Genomic DNA, 12869 nt, shown 5'->3' on the forward strand with positions numbered 1-12869 from the left:
ATTATTTTCTATCTTCTGTAGAACTTGAAGAAATGTCAGAGCAAGGACATTAAATGTAGCCTTTGGTAAAAGTTAAAGCATTACTAAGTCCCCTCATTAAAACATAAAAATCCAAGCTCTCTTTTCAAGCCAGATGAAAATAAAAACTTGCTAATGTATTTTAGAGGGTTCAGAGTGATCAAAATGCATAAAAGAAACTTTTAAAACACAGTTATTAAAAAGAATAAAGATTTTCATAGATGTTTCAAAAGAAGAGAAAACTTGAAAAAAAATCCATTAAGTAACACAAAAGATTTGGTTGTGGTCTGTATTATACTAAAACCTCAAAACAATTTTCAAAAGGCATTTATCTATATGATATATATTCTTAATACTATAAATTAATATTTTTGAGTTTTACCTTAGCAAATATAGAATAGCCTTAAGTATAAGAATTTCAAAATTTGAAACAAATGTCTACCTTTCAATAGCAACAGCAGTTGTCCGGTTTATTGGCTGCCTCCAAAGGGAATTAATTAGTAAACTTCCTCCATCACTGTTAGTTTGAAGTCAAGGGAAAGTAGACTTAGACCAGAGTATAGACCTGGAAAAAAGAGAGTGTTGGAGGCATGAAAGAAACATGGAAGAAATAAAGAATAATCTTCATTGAAACAAACCTCTCTTGTAATTTAAAAGGGATACTAGTAAGTTAAAAACAGGGTCATTTATTTTAGATGTTCTGTAGTGTGGATCAAAGTATGCAAAAGAAGGATTCAACTTTGAAGTTAAGTTTTCTGCTTGAATTCACATACTCATAATGTTTTTCACTTTCAATGTTGCCTTAATAAATTTACCATTTATATATTAAGTAATACTATGCAAGCACTCTGCTAATTGCTGCAAGCGTATAACAATAGATAAATGTAAATTTTCTCTAAGAATTCACAGTCCAGTAAGAGGAATGGGGAAGAGAGATCCAATGACCACTGCAAATAGTTTCTGAAGTTATATGCTGTACGTTGATGCCACATCGACAGGGATACTGTACTCCTCATAGGTACCATAAGTTTGTATATATATTAAAACAATTTTGGACAGATGACAACAAGTTATTTTCATGACTGTAGTGGGTTTGTTTGCTTTTTTCTTCTTTTTAAATATAGGTATTTGAAGGGCAGCAATTAGCAAGGATATAGAACCACTAGCAGACAACTTTCTTTTTTTTTTTTTCAGACAACTTTCTTAATATAGTCAAAGAGGGTTTTTGATGATTAATTAAATATGGCCCTAATTGAGTCTGACCTTATCTTTTCATGCTCACAAACTTGATTCAGTAAACAAAATCTCAAGTATTTCTTTAAGGGTCAACTAAAAAAGATACCAACATTGATCATTAAAAGCAGTATGGAAGTGCATAGATTTATATGGGCAACAGAAGTAACATGTGAATCAGAATATTTGTATTTATAGAACCAGCACATTCCCTTCCTGCATCACATTGACAAGTCACAATTAGCAGATGGTTTGATGAGAATTAGAATAAGGGTGGTAACATAGATGAGTAACATAGTTATTAGTAACAGGGCTAAGGTAGCCTAATGTGCATGCATATATATATGTGTGTGTGTGTATGTGTGTGTGCATATATATATATATATATATATAAATAATATATATTTGCAATTGGAATACTCTTGACATTGAGCCCATAATACTCAAAGATTATGACAAATGCCTAAATCCACCTTTACAATTAGTGAGGTATCATTAAAGGAGCTGTAACATCTGATGTCTACTAAATGAGTCTCCCTTTCATATTATATATGTGTATATTAAATATATATTTGGACTTAAAATATATACATATATATTGGGATTGAAATATAGAGGGTTAAAATGTATATATTTAGATGGTCATTATCACTGTTAGCCTCTCTGGCTCCTCTCTTTCTTGGTTTCCATTTGTCAGCTCTTCTGGCTGACACATATTGCATTTATATGTGTGAATACTTTTCCACTGGCCTCTGGTCAAACTACTGGTTTTGTCACACATAAGATATGTGGCTGACATTTAGGTCATTTCATATTGACTTTTAAATTTGTGTCAGAGAACATATGGTCATCAAATTGGGGTGAGAGAAAGTTTATACAAAACTGAAGAATAATCCCAATACATATCCCCTTTATTATTTTTTATTAAAGTGAAATATTATTATGGCTACTAGCAGCCTTATTCCTTCTCGTAGCAGTTACGACACTTTGAGTTTCTAGTTTATTTAAAACAGGGACTAATAGCAAGAACAATAATGAAATTTTATGGAACAAGTTGTTTCACCACACATGGAAGTCAAGCAATATTTACTAACACAAGGCATAAGAAAGAAAAGCAAAAAAAGTTTTTATAAAGATTTTGTAAGTCCAAAATATTATATTATATTCCTAGTAGCCCACCTGGCCAGTATATAACAAGAGTAGATGGAGAAAGGTTGCTAATGCTGTCATGTCTGAAAATGTTCCTCCTTTAAGATTCCTTGACTTACATTATCACCAATACTGAAATATTGGCTTTTAAAGATCTCACATTAATTGAATATTTTATGTCAAAATAGACTGATGGCTATAACAAGGATGAGGAAAAATAAGAGTGGTGTCCCAAAGTATTTAGTTAGGCAAAAGAAATAATTAACAAAAAAAAAAATAGAAATACAAAATCAATTAAAAAATTTAAAACCATACTTTCTTGAGGTGATAATTGGATCAATGGGACATTTGGCACACTTAATTAAACACTTTTTTCCCATATAAGGTTATTTCCATTATTATTTTATTAAGTCCCTATATAATTACTTATATTAATTATTTAGAGGAACAAACAGCAACAGCCACATTGTGGCATGAAATGCAAAATGTGCATGCTGTATTAAAATAGATCATAAGTTTTCAAAGAAATGTTATGCTTGCAGTTGTTTGCTTTGATGGAAACATCTGAGACCTCAAAGGGTGTGTATTTTTATTCCAATGGGTATTCCTTAGTAGAAAAAATTCAGAAGCAAGTCTAGATAGCTTCTAAGGTCATATCTAGCTATAAACTTTAGTTTTTTTCGATAAAAATATGCTGGTTTCAAGTGACAGAAATGCAAGTAATATCTGTTTGAAAGAGAAAGAGCTCGGGAAAAATACAGAGGAATATTAGTTTGGGCTGCTGCTGGACATGGAAGCTAGGCAGGGGACTCACTGTCATTTCTTCCCTTTGTTCTCAGGCTGCCTCTGTTTGTGTTAGCCTCTAGCAGCTCCAATTCTACTATCAGCCTTACTCCTACCTTCTATTTTCCAACCATTCCAACGAAATTCACAGAATTAGGTTTTTTTTTTTTTCTCTTGGCTTAGGTTTCATATCCATCTTTGAATGTATTACAGTGGCCAGGGGAAAGAACCACATAATTCGCTGAGGTGTGGGTTATGTGCCCATGTCTAGGCTGAGAGTGGCAATAAGTATGTACCTCTACAAAGGAAATTCAGGTTCTATATCCATCGTTCCCCTGGCTATTAGTTGATCCTATAGGGAAGATTTATGAATGAATGATCAATCTGCTTCCCTGCTCTTCAGTATTCTTATTTCTATCACATTTTAGGTTAGAGTTCATTTTCTTTCAACAATGATGGTCACGCAGATGAAAATATTGCCATTTCTGCTTCTCCAATGTACCATTATCTGGTGGACAAGAATTCTCCCGATGGGAAAAGAACTATATGTACATGATAAGATATTTCTGTCACTACCAGTGGCCTTCCAGAGTAACTCATCTTAGCACAAATACTCCTTTCAAAGCTTTACAATATGGAACTGGTGCTTCAAACCCGGTACCCTCATGAATATTGATCTTAGAGTACGTATTCAGAAAAATCAAGAGAATAAGGCCCTAGTGCAGCATTGTCCAGTGGAAATTTTTGTGATAATGAAAATTATGTCTAATCTGTCCTGTCCCATATAGTAGCTACTGGTCATGTGTGGCTATTAAGCACTTGAAATATAGCTAGTGTGATTGAGGAACTAAATTTTTTATTTAATTTCATTTTAATTAATTTAAATTTAAATAGCCCCATGTGGCTGATGGTTACATATTGAACAACACAACTCTAGTCAATAAGGAACATGAGGACATGTCTCTACTGCTCACTGTTACACTCCCATGTGGTGCCATTTCTGGAGCATAGCAGCACCTAATATTTGTTGTTACTGTATACTGTTGTATACAAATATCTTTTGTTCACATCTAGGTTAGATTTGGGTTATCTTTGAAAAGATATTTGTATAAAGTATATATGTGTAAATAAATGTACAAATGTACAATACAGGTTAGATATACAAACATAAACACCCTATAAAAATACAGGGTGTTTCTTAGATGCCCAGAATGTTGTGACAGACAATAAAATAAATCAGTCTATTATAATCTATGAGTTGAGTACTCTCAATTTAACAAAATATTCCCCTCATAGAATACAATATGTACACCACCACCACCTTTAATAAGATCAATATTGATCCTTCAAATTTGACAATGAAGAATACTTATGTAGAGGCAGATGTTTACACTTGTAGCTCCAGTTCTTTTCCTCTGATAGACTATTTCTGACTCACAATTATCACATACTTTACCTGCTAATGCATTAGCAAGGTGATAAACATAGTGTATTTTCCATTATTTTTCACTCTAATGACCTCTCACAATTGAAATTTAACACCAGAGTAGTTTTGGGGAGATGGCTCTTTCCTCTTTATTACACTGTCCTCTAATTGAATGGAGGATTGTTCTTTGATTACCCACTCTTAGAAAGGACTGAGGCATTGAAACAAGAGTATGTAAACCTTGGAGAATCAAAACCAAAATAAAGGAAGCAAACAAACAAACAAACCAAATCTGCTACCAAGAGGTGCTGATGATTAGAGAATTGGTTTCACAAAGTGAGGTAGTTTGAACAGGGACTAAGAAAAAAAACGAATTGGAGAGTGTTTGGGTTTACATCTCATTTGAACGTTCAAATGGGAGTTAAGTATGAGACCTTTAGTAATTTCTTAACCTCTCTATGCCTCAGTTTCTCCATCTGTAAACTGGGACTAATAAGTGTCCACCACATAGTAGTGCAAGAATAAAATTTACTGCATAGGATTAATTTAGAATAGTACCTGGTGGTAGTAAGTGTTTAATAAAGAGTAACTGTTATAATTATTATTAATGTTTTCAACATGATCAGAATATGGTCTCTATAGAGATATTTCTCTGGCTAGTTTCTGGCATTTCTCCATGGAATGGAAATTATCTGCTATTTCTAACCCTAGATTATATCCAAGCACAACTGGATCCCTCTAAAGTCCAGAGTACAGATGATGAGGTCTGTTTCCCAAATTCCAGAATTCCTATCTCTTCATCCCTCCTAAGATTAACATTGATAATAATAGCAGCCTTTTAAGAGTGATTATTTTCCACTTTCTAAGATGCAGCATTACCCCATGACTTCCATTAAACAACCATATGAGAATATTCAAGTAACCTTCCAAAATTATAAACACAAAATCTATCTCCAAATATTTTTTACAAGGGTTGCAGAGTTTATAAAGCAGCTACATATTCAATGCTGCTTTGACTTGATCTTTACAACAGCATATGTATCAGCATATATGTTTCAGAAATAATACTGAAAATCAAAAGGCCAAGAGATAGAGAAAGACTTGGCGTCACTATTATGAAACATATTAAATGAGGTCTTCTGTTCTTGAGCCCAGGTCTTACACATCCAAATGTAGAGGTGTTTTTTGCTTTTTTTTTTTTTTTCTTTCTAAACTGTAGACTTTTTCATCATAAGATGTAAGTGCTCACAGTTACTTTGTGGGAAAAACAAGAAATGAGTGGGGTGACGCTATAATTTGCCCGGATACAAGGTCACTCACAAAATACGAAACACTGTCTATATTGCTATGAGTTGTTTTGCAAAACCTTAAAAATCCGTACAAAACTCTATAAACTTTTCAGGAATAAAAACATCAAGGTGCTCACTGTTCTATTGGGAAACATACAGTTTTAACTTCAGTCTACTTTAAATGAAAATAGTGAAAAGAAATAAAAAAGATCATTAATTCCATTTTTTTTCCTCTAATGTCTTGTTTGTGTTACATAGCTAGTGCCCAAAAACGTAAGTTGTTCCTATTGGAACTCAGATGTTTGTATGCTTATTTCCATGTCAACTATTGCTTTCTCATTGGGAATAATTAATTTTCACCACTTCACTTTTATACTTATAATATTTTCTCACAGTTTCTTCTTCAATCTCAAATTCTTTAATTAGGGATTTTACTTAAAAGAGAATGATAAAAGGAACAAAGAGATTTGATGTCTAAGCAAAGTACCTAACTGAAAAACATTCAAGTGAATTCTGTGTTTGTTATCTCAAAATAAAACTTCAAAGTAAATGATGGAAGATTTTTGGTCTCCTAACTTTCAAATATAAAAGCAAAAACAACAGAAAAAAGAAATGGTGAAAAGTCATGTAGATGCATAGTTATTTATAATTGCACGTGTTATTGCCTACTGGATTCTTTCTAGCTTTTCATTTATTTTCTTTCTGGCTTTTGTTGGAGGGTAGAGGGAGACTATCAGTCCTTAAGAGTGGGACATTATGAATAATTTCAGTACATCGCTTAAATATATTACATAAAAAGGTTTTCTTAATCAAAGGATATGATTTTGTGGTACAATTTCTGACCCACAGTACAGGACCTGGCTCTTAATGCTTAAAGATATCTGGTTACCATGACTATGATTACCATAATTTTACACCTATTAATTTTTTCTGTAGAATTAATTTCCATAACTTATGACTTGAAACAAAAACATCAGCCTTTTTCCATAGTTTCCAAGAGCAGAATTATTATAAACTTCATAAATGCCAAATGTTATTATTTTTTTTTTCTTTTTTGCTCTCTCCAAATCCTCCAAACTGGTTTCCTCTTGTTAGAATTCAAACAGCTGTGAAATGGCCAGGTGATTTCAAGATGAAAGTAAATGTGAAGTGACCTTCATCCATGCTGAACAAATAGAATATTATAAACATACTTTCCAGTTGAAGTTACACAAAGCAAATTAAGAAATACCTGGGGCTATAATTTACTACAAAAATGTTTTTAAAATTTCTGACAGTTTCATTTAACTGACTAATTAAATTTGCTTGTAGGCATCTTAGAGATGGAGCCTAATAACTGCACTATCAGTTGGGAAGAAAATGAAAATTACTTTTTATGTGAGAAATATGTTTGTAATGGCCCAGGTCTCCTACTAAATATTTGACAAATATCTGTAAGTCGTTATGCCTAGTTGTATTAGATGATAATGCCAATTCTATTAAAAGGTGATTAAAAGAAAATCTCACAAGTAATAGCTTGGAACTGTAAATGTGCTGTTTCTAAAGAATCTGCCAAAGGGAGAATGTAGAATTTCCGTAACATGAACAATATGCATAATTGCATATTTTATTTACTTATTTCATAGAAATCAATATATGAGGATGACCCATTTTTCAATTCTTCATTTTTGATTGTATGCTGCTTCTTCCCATGAATGACCAAGAGCAAATCACATCCCCAGGAGTCTGCATTTCCTGGATGCCAAATAGAGACTGTTGGGAGGACTTAGAAGTCAGTTTCCTAGTACAAGGTCTCATGTTGAGAAGGCTAATGGATCTTTGGATTTTTGGATTTGTCTCTGATGAAGCCAAAAATAGCAATTCTTTTCTGAGACATGTTGTAAGGCTGCAAGGAAAAACATTCAAATAAAGTTTTGCAAACAGTGTCTTCAGGTGAATCTTACAATAAAATATCCTACAATCTTCTGTAATTATACCCCAGAATTGTGGATAATGGTCAAAACACTGATTTTCTCTTCTTATTCTCTTTAGAAACAATCCAGAATCTTGGCATGCAAAATATAAAACACCTGACAGTGTTTAATAATTATCTCCTTTCATTATGTGTAATTGTGTTATTCATTTCATGAAAATGACATTTAAAAGAAAAATGTGAGAGCTATAATTATATAATTATTTTGCCAAGTACCAATGCTCATATGTTACGTAAAAACCAGACTAGCTCAGAATTTAAAATTTCAGTGAATATATGCAAAATTATCCACATTGATTTCAGTTCCTCTTACCTCCCATTAACCTGTAATCTCTTTGAAGCCATGAAGTGGTATTTGCTCATCATGCAATGCCCTTGAGCCCCTAGTATAGGATCTGACACATAGTAGTCATTCAATATGCATTTGGTGACTTGAGTTGATGGAAACGATTAAAATGAAATGAAATTAACAGGGTGTGAAAATCAGCGAAGAGGCAATTTGAGAAGTTAAATCCTCTGTGGTCTTTACTATTCTAATAATTTTAGGTTTTCTCCATGATTAAAAAGAAATCAGTGCTCAAATCTGTAGCAAATATGAGAATATATTTCTCCTATAGCAAAATTTACACTATTATTGGTGTTAATAACCAAAGAAAACTGGGAGATTCTACACTTCTGATTTATTTTGCTGCACAGGAAATTTAAATTGATATGATACTTAGCCAGTCCTACCATCCCAACTTTATTTTTTACAAGCAGCTAGGAATAAAACCTTGACTTCAGACTATAGTGTAACTGTAGTCTACATGAGACAGGCAGGCAGGCAAGCCCTGAAATTAGGGCTCAGCCCAGGATGGTGCTCAGGACAAAATTCAAGAGCAAGCTGGTGCTGTTAGATTAGACAATAATCTTTAATTTAATGGGATTTGCTCCTTACAGAGCAGGGTTACTTGCTAGGCAATGCACACAGAAGCAGAAGTTGTGGGCTGTGGGCTAGCTGTATTTATACTCATCTTTAATGCAAATTAAGAGGCAGGTTTTGCAGAAATCTCTAGAAAAGGGGCAGTAACTCCTAGGTCCTTACCATAGAAAGGGGCAGTAACCTCGGGTCATTGCCATGACATTTGTAAACTATCACAGAGCTGGTCAGACACCTCATTGCTTATTATGCTAAAGCAATGAAGGCAACTAAAAGGTTGTTTTCTATGTCATTTGCTGGTTCCAGCTGGTTTTTTCATTTCATCCTGTCCAACTGGGAAATAAGTCCTGACAATCTCTTACTTCATACACTCCAAATTGCACATTACATAGATATTTTAGATGGGTCACTTTTGTCATATTTCCATGGTTACTATCCACCAGCTAAAGATTACCAGAAACATATCTATAGTTACACAGAGTTGGGTTTATTTAGCTTACTGCAACAAGAGTATGTACCAGAGTAACCATGGGAAGTCTCAGTGAAGGAGAATTTGGAAGGTGTATCTTACAGAATTTGTGTTCATTCTGGGGGATTTTAAGGCAAGCTTAGGAATGTGGGTATCAGTTTTGGATTGGATAATATCAGGAAGTGGAAACAGTTTCATCGTTGGTTGTCTTGCTTTTTTTTAACCTAGGATATCTGAAATTAAGGTAAGGATATAGTTGTCAGGGGCCACGAAATGACAGTCACTAAAGTTAGCCAGAAGAAGGGGTAACTAGTTCTTTTGTTATATGCTTTATTTGCTTAGTGTCTCTCTCTCTGCCTCATTCCACTATGGTTAGAGAGTCACCTTTTGTGAGTTTTGTTTATACTCCACATATTGTATATTCAGTTTTAAACACAATAAACTGAGAGCTTCAACTGCCTATTTGTGAAGTTTTCTTTTACTCTCTTACCAGATTTTATATATAACCATTAACTTTTGGAAGTAAAGCACTCCTCAGCAAATGTACAAGAACAGAAATTATAACAAACTGTCTCTCAGACCACAGTGCAATCAAACTAGAACTCAGGACTAAGAAACTCAATCAAAACCGCTCAACTACATGGAAACTGAACAACCTGCTCCTGAATGACTACTGGGTACATAATGAAATGAAGGCAGAAATAAAGATGTTCTCATTGGTTTCAAAGAACAAAGGATACAACACCAGAATTCTGGGACATTTAAAGCAGTGTGCAGAGGGGAAATTTATAGCACTAAATGCCCACAAGATGAAAGCAGGGAAAGATCAAAAATTGACACTCTAACATCACAATTAAAAGAACTAGAGAAGCAAGAGCAAAACACATTCCAAAGCTAGCAGAAGGCAAGAAATAACTAAGATCAGAGCAGAACTGAAGGGAGATAGAGACACAAAAACCCTCCAAAAATCACTAACAACAGTAATGAATCGTAGGAGTTGTTTTTTGAAAAGATCAACAAATTGACAGACCACTCAGCAAAACTTCACAAAGAAGAAAAAGAGAGGTAAGAATCAAATCCTGACGAATAAAAATGATGTGATACTCACCACCGACCCTGTTACAGAAATACAAACTACCATCAGAGAATACTATAAACACCTCACGCAAATAAACTGGAAAACCTAGAAATGGATAATTTCCTGACACTCCTATGACTCTTCCAAACAAACCAGGAAGAAGTTTAACCTGAATATGACCAATAGTAGGCTCTGAAATTGAGGCACACTCAGCCTACTCAACCAAAAAAAAAAAGTCCAGGGACCATGGATTCACAGCTGAATTCTACTCAGAGGGGCAAGAGAGCAGTACCATTCCTTCTGAAACTATTCCAATCAATAGAAAAAGTAGGAATCCTCCCTTAACCCATTTTATGAGGCCAACATCATCCTGATACCAAAGCCTAAGTAGAGACACAACAAAAAAGAATTTAGAATTGGAATATCCCTGATGAAATATCGATGCAAAAATCCTCAATGTGTGCCACTGGCAAACCGATTCAACAACACATCAAAAGTGCTTATCCACCATGATCAAGGGGTTTAATCCCTGGGATGCAAGTATTGGTTCAACATTCACAAATCAATAAACATAATCCGCATATGTAAACAGAACCAAAAGACAAGAACCACATGATTATCTCAATAGATGCAGAAAAGGCTTTTAGACAAAATTCAACAGCCCTTCATGCTAAAACGCCAATAAAGCCCGGTATTGATGGAACGTACCTCAAAAAATAATAAGAGCTATTTATGACAAACCCCACTGTTTCAATATCATATCACTGAATGGGCAAAACTGAAAAATTCCTTGTAACCAAGACACATTAGGGATGTCTCCTTCACCCTATTCAAATATAAGTGTTGGAAGTTCTGGCTTAGGGCAATGTAGGGGCAAGAGAAAGAAATCAGGGGCATTCAGTTAGGCGAACAAGTCAAATTGTCCCCGTTTGCAGGATGTGACATGATTGTATATTTAGAAACCCCATTGTCTCAATGGCCTGCACCCCTTTTTAAGCTGATGCTAAACTTGAAAGCAAAGTCTCAGGATATGCAATTAATGTGCAAAATCACAAGCATTCCCTATACACCACACAATGACAAACACTACAGAGCCAAATCATGAATGAACTTCCATTCACAATTGCTTCAAAGAGAATCAACAAATACCTAGGAATCCAATCCTACAAGGGATGTAAAGGACCTCTTCAAGGAGAACTACAAAACCACTGCCACTGAAATAAAAAGAGGATTTCAAACAAATGGAAGAACTACCATGCCTGGATGCAAATCAATATCGTGAAAATGGCCATACCGCCCAAGGTAATTCCATAGATTCACAAGCACCCCTACTGGTTACCAATGAGTTTTTCACAGAATTGGAAAAACTGCCAAAGTTCATATGGAACCAAAAGAGCCCGTGATTCCAAGACAATCCAAGTCAAAGAACAAAGCTGAGGCATCACGCTACCTGACTTCAAACTATACTACAAGGCTACAGTAACCAAAACAGCATGGTACTGGTAAACAAACAGATATATAGACCAATGGAACAGAAATGTGAGTCCCCTAGAAATAATACCATCTACAAGCCATTCCATCTTTGACAAACCTGAGAAAAACAAGAAATAAAAGGATCTCCTATTTACCAAATGCGCCGGAAAATTGCCAGCCGCTAAGTAGAAAGCTGAAACTGGACCCTCTTACTCCTTGTTAATGAAAATTAATTCAAGATGGATTAGAGACTTAAATGTTAGACCACCATAAAAAACTTAGAAAAACCTTAGGTGAAAATTAATATTCAGGACATAGGCATGGGCAAAGACTTCATGTCTAAAACACCAAAAGCAACGGCAGCAAAGCTGGAAATTGACAAATGGGATCTAATTAAACTAAAGAGCTTCTGCACAGCAAAAGAAACTACCATCAGAGTGGAACAGGCAACCTACATATTATAATGGAGAAAATTTTGCAATCTACTCATCTGACAAAGGGCTAATATCCAGAACCTACAAAGAACTCCAAACAAATTTACAAGAAAAAAACAAACAAACCCATCAAAAGTGGGCAAAAGGATATGAATGCATATTTCAAAAAGAGGACATTCATACAGCCAACAGACATAGCAAGGAAAATGTCAAATGGCCATCAGAGAAATGCAAAATCAAAACTACAATGAGATAAATTATCTCACACCAGTTAGAATGGTTATCACAAAAAGTCAGGAAACAAAAGGTGCTGAGAGATGTGGAGAAATAGAACACTTTACACTGTTGTGGATTGTAAACTAGTTCAACCATTAGTGTCAAAAGGCGACCGGCAGACCGTGTCCAGATGTACCGATATGACCCAGCCATCCCATTACTGGGGATATACCAAAGGATTACAAATTTATGCTGCTCTAAAGACACATGCACATCAGAGTGTTTACGTGTTAACATTCACACAGCAAAGACTTGGAATCAACCCAAAATGTCCATCATCAGTGACAGATTGATTAAAGAAAAATGTAAGGCCATATACACCATGGAATACTCATGCAGCCATAAAAAAG

Source organism: Papio anubis, chromosome 13, assembly GCF_008728515.1.
Source record: "Papio anubis isolate 15944 chromosome 13, Panubis1.0, whole genome shotgun sequence".
NCBI lineage: Eukaryota > Metazoa > Chordata > Mammalia > Primates > Cercopithecidae > Papio > Papio anubis.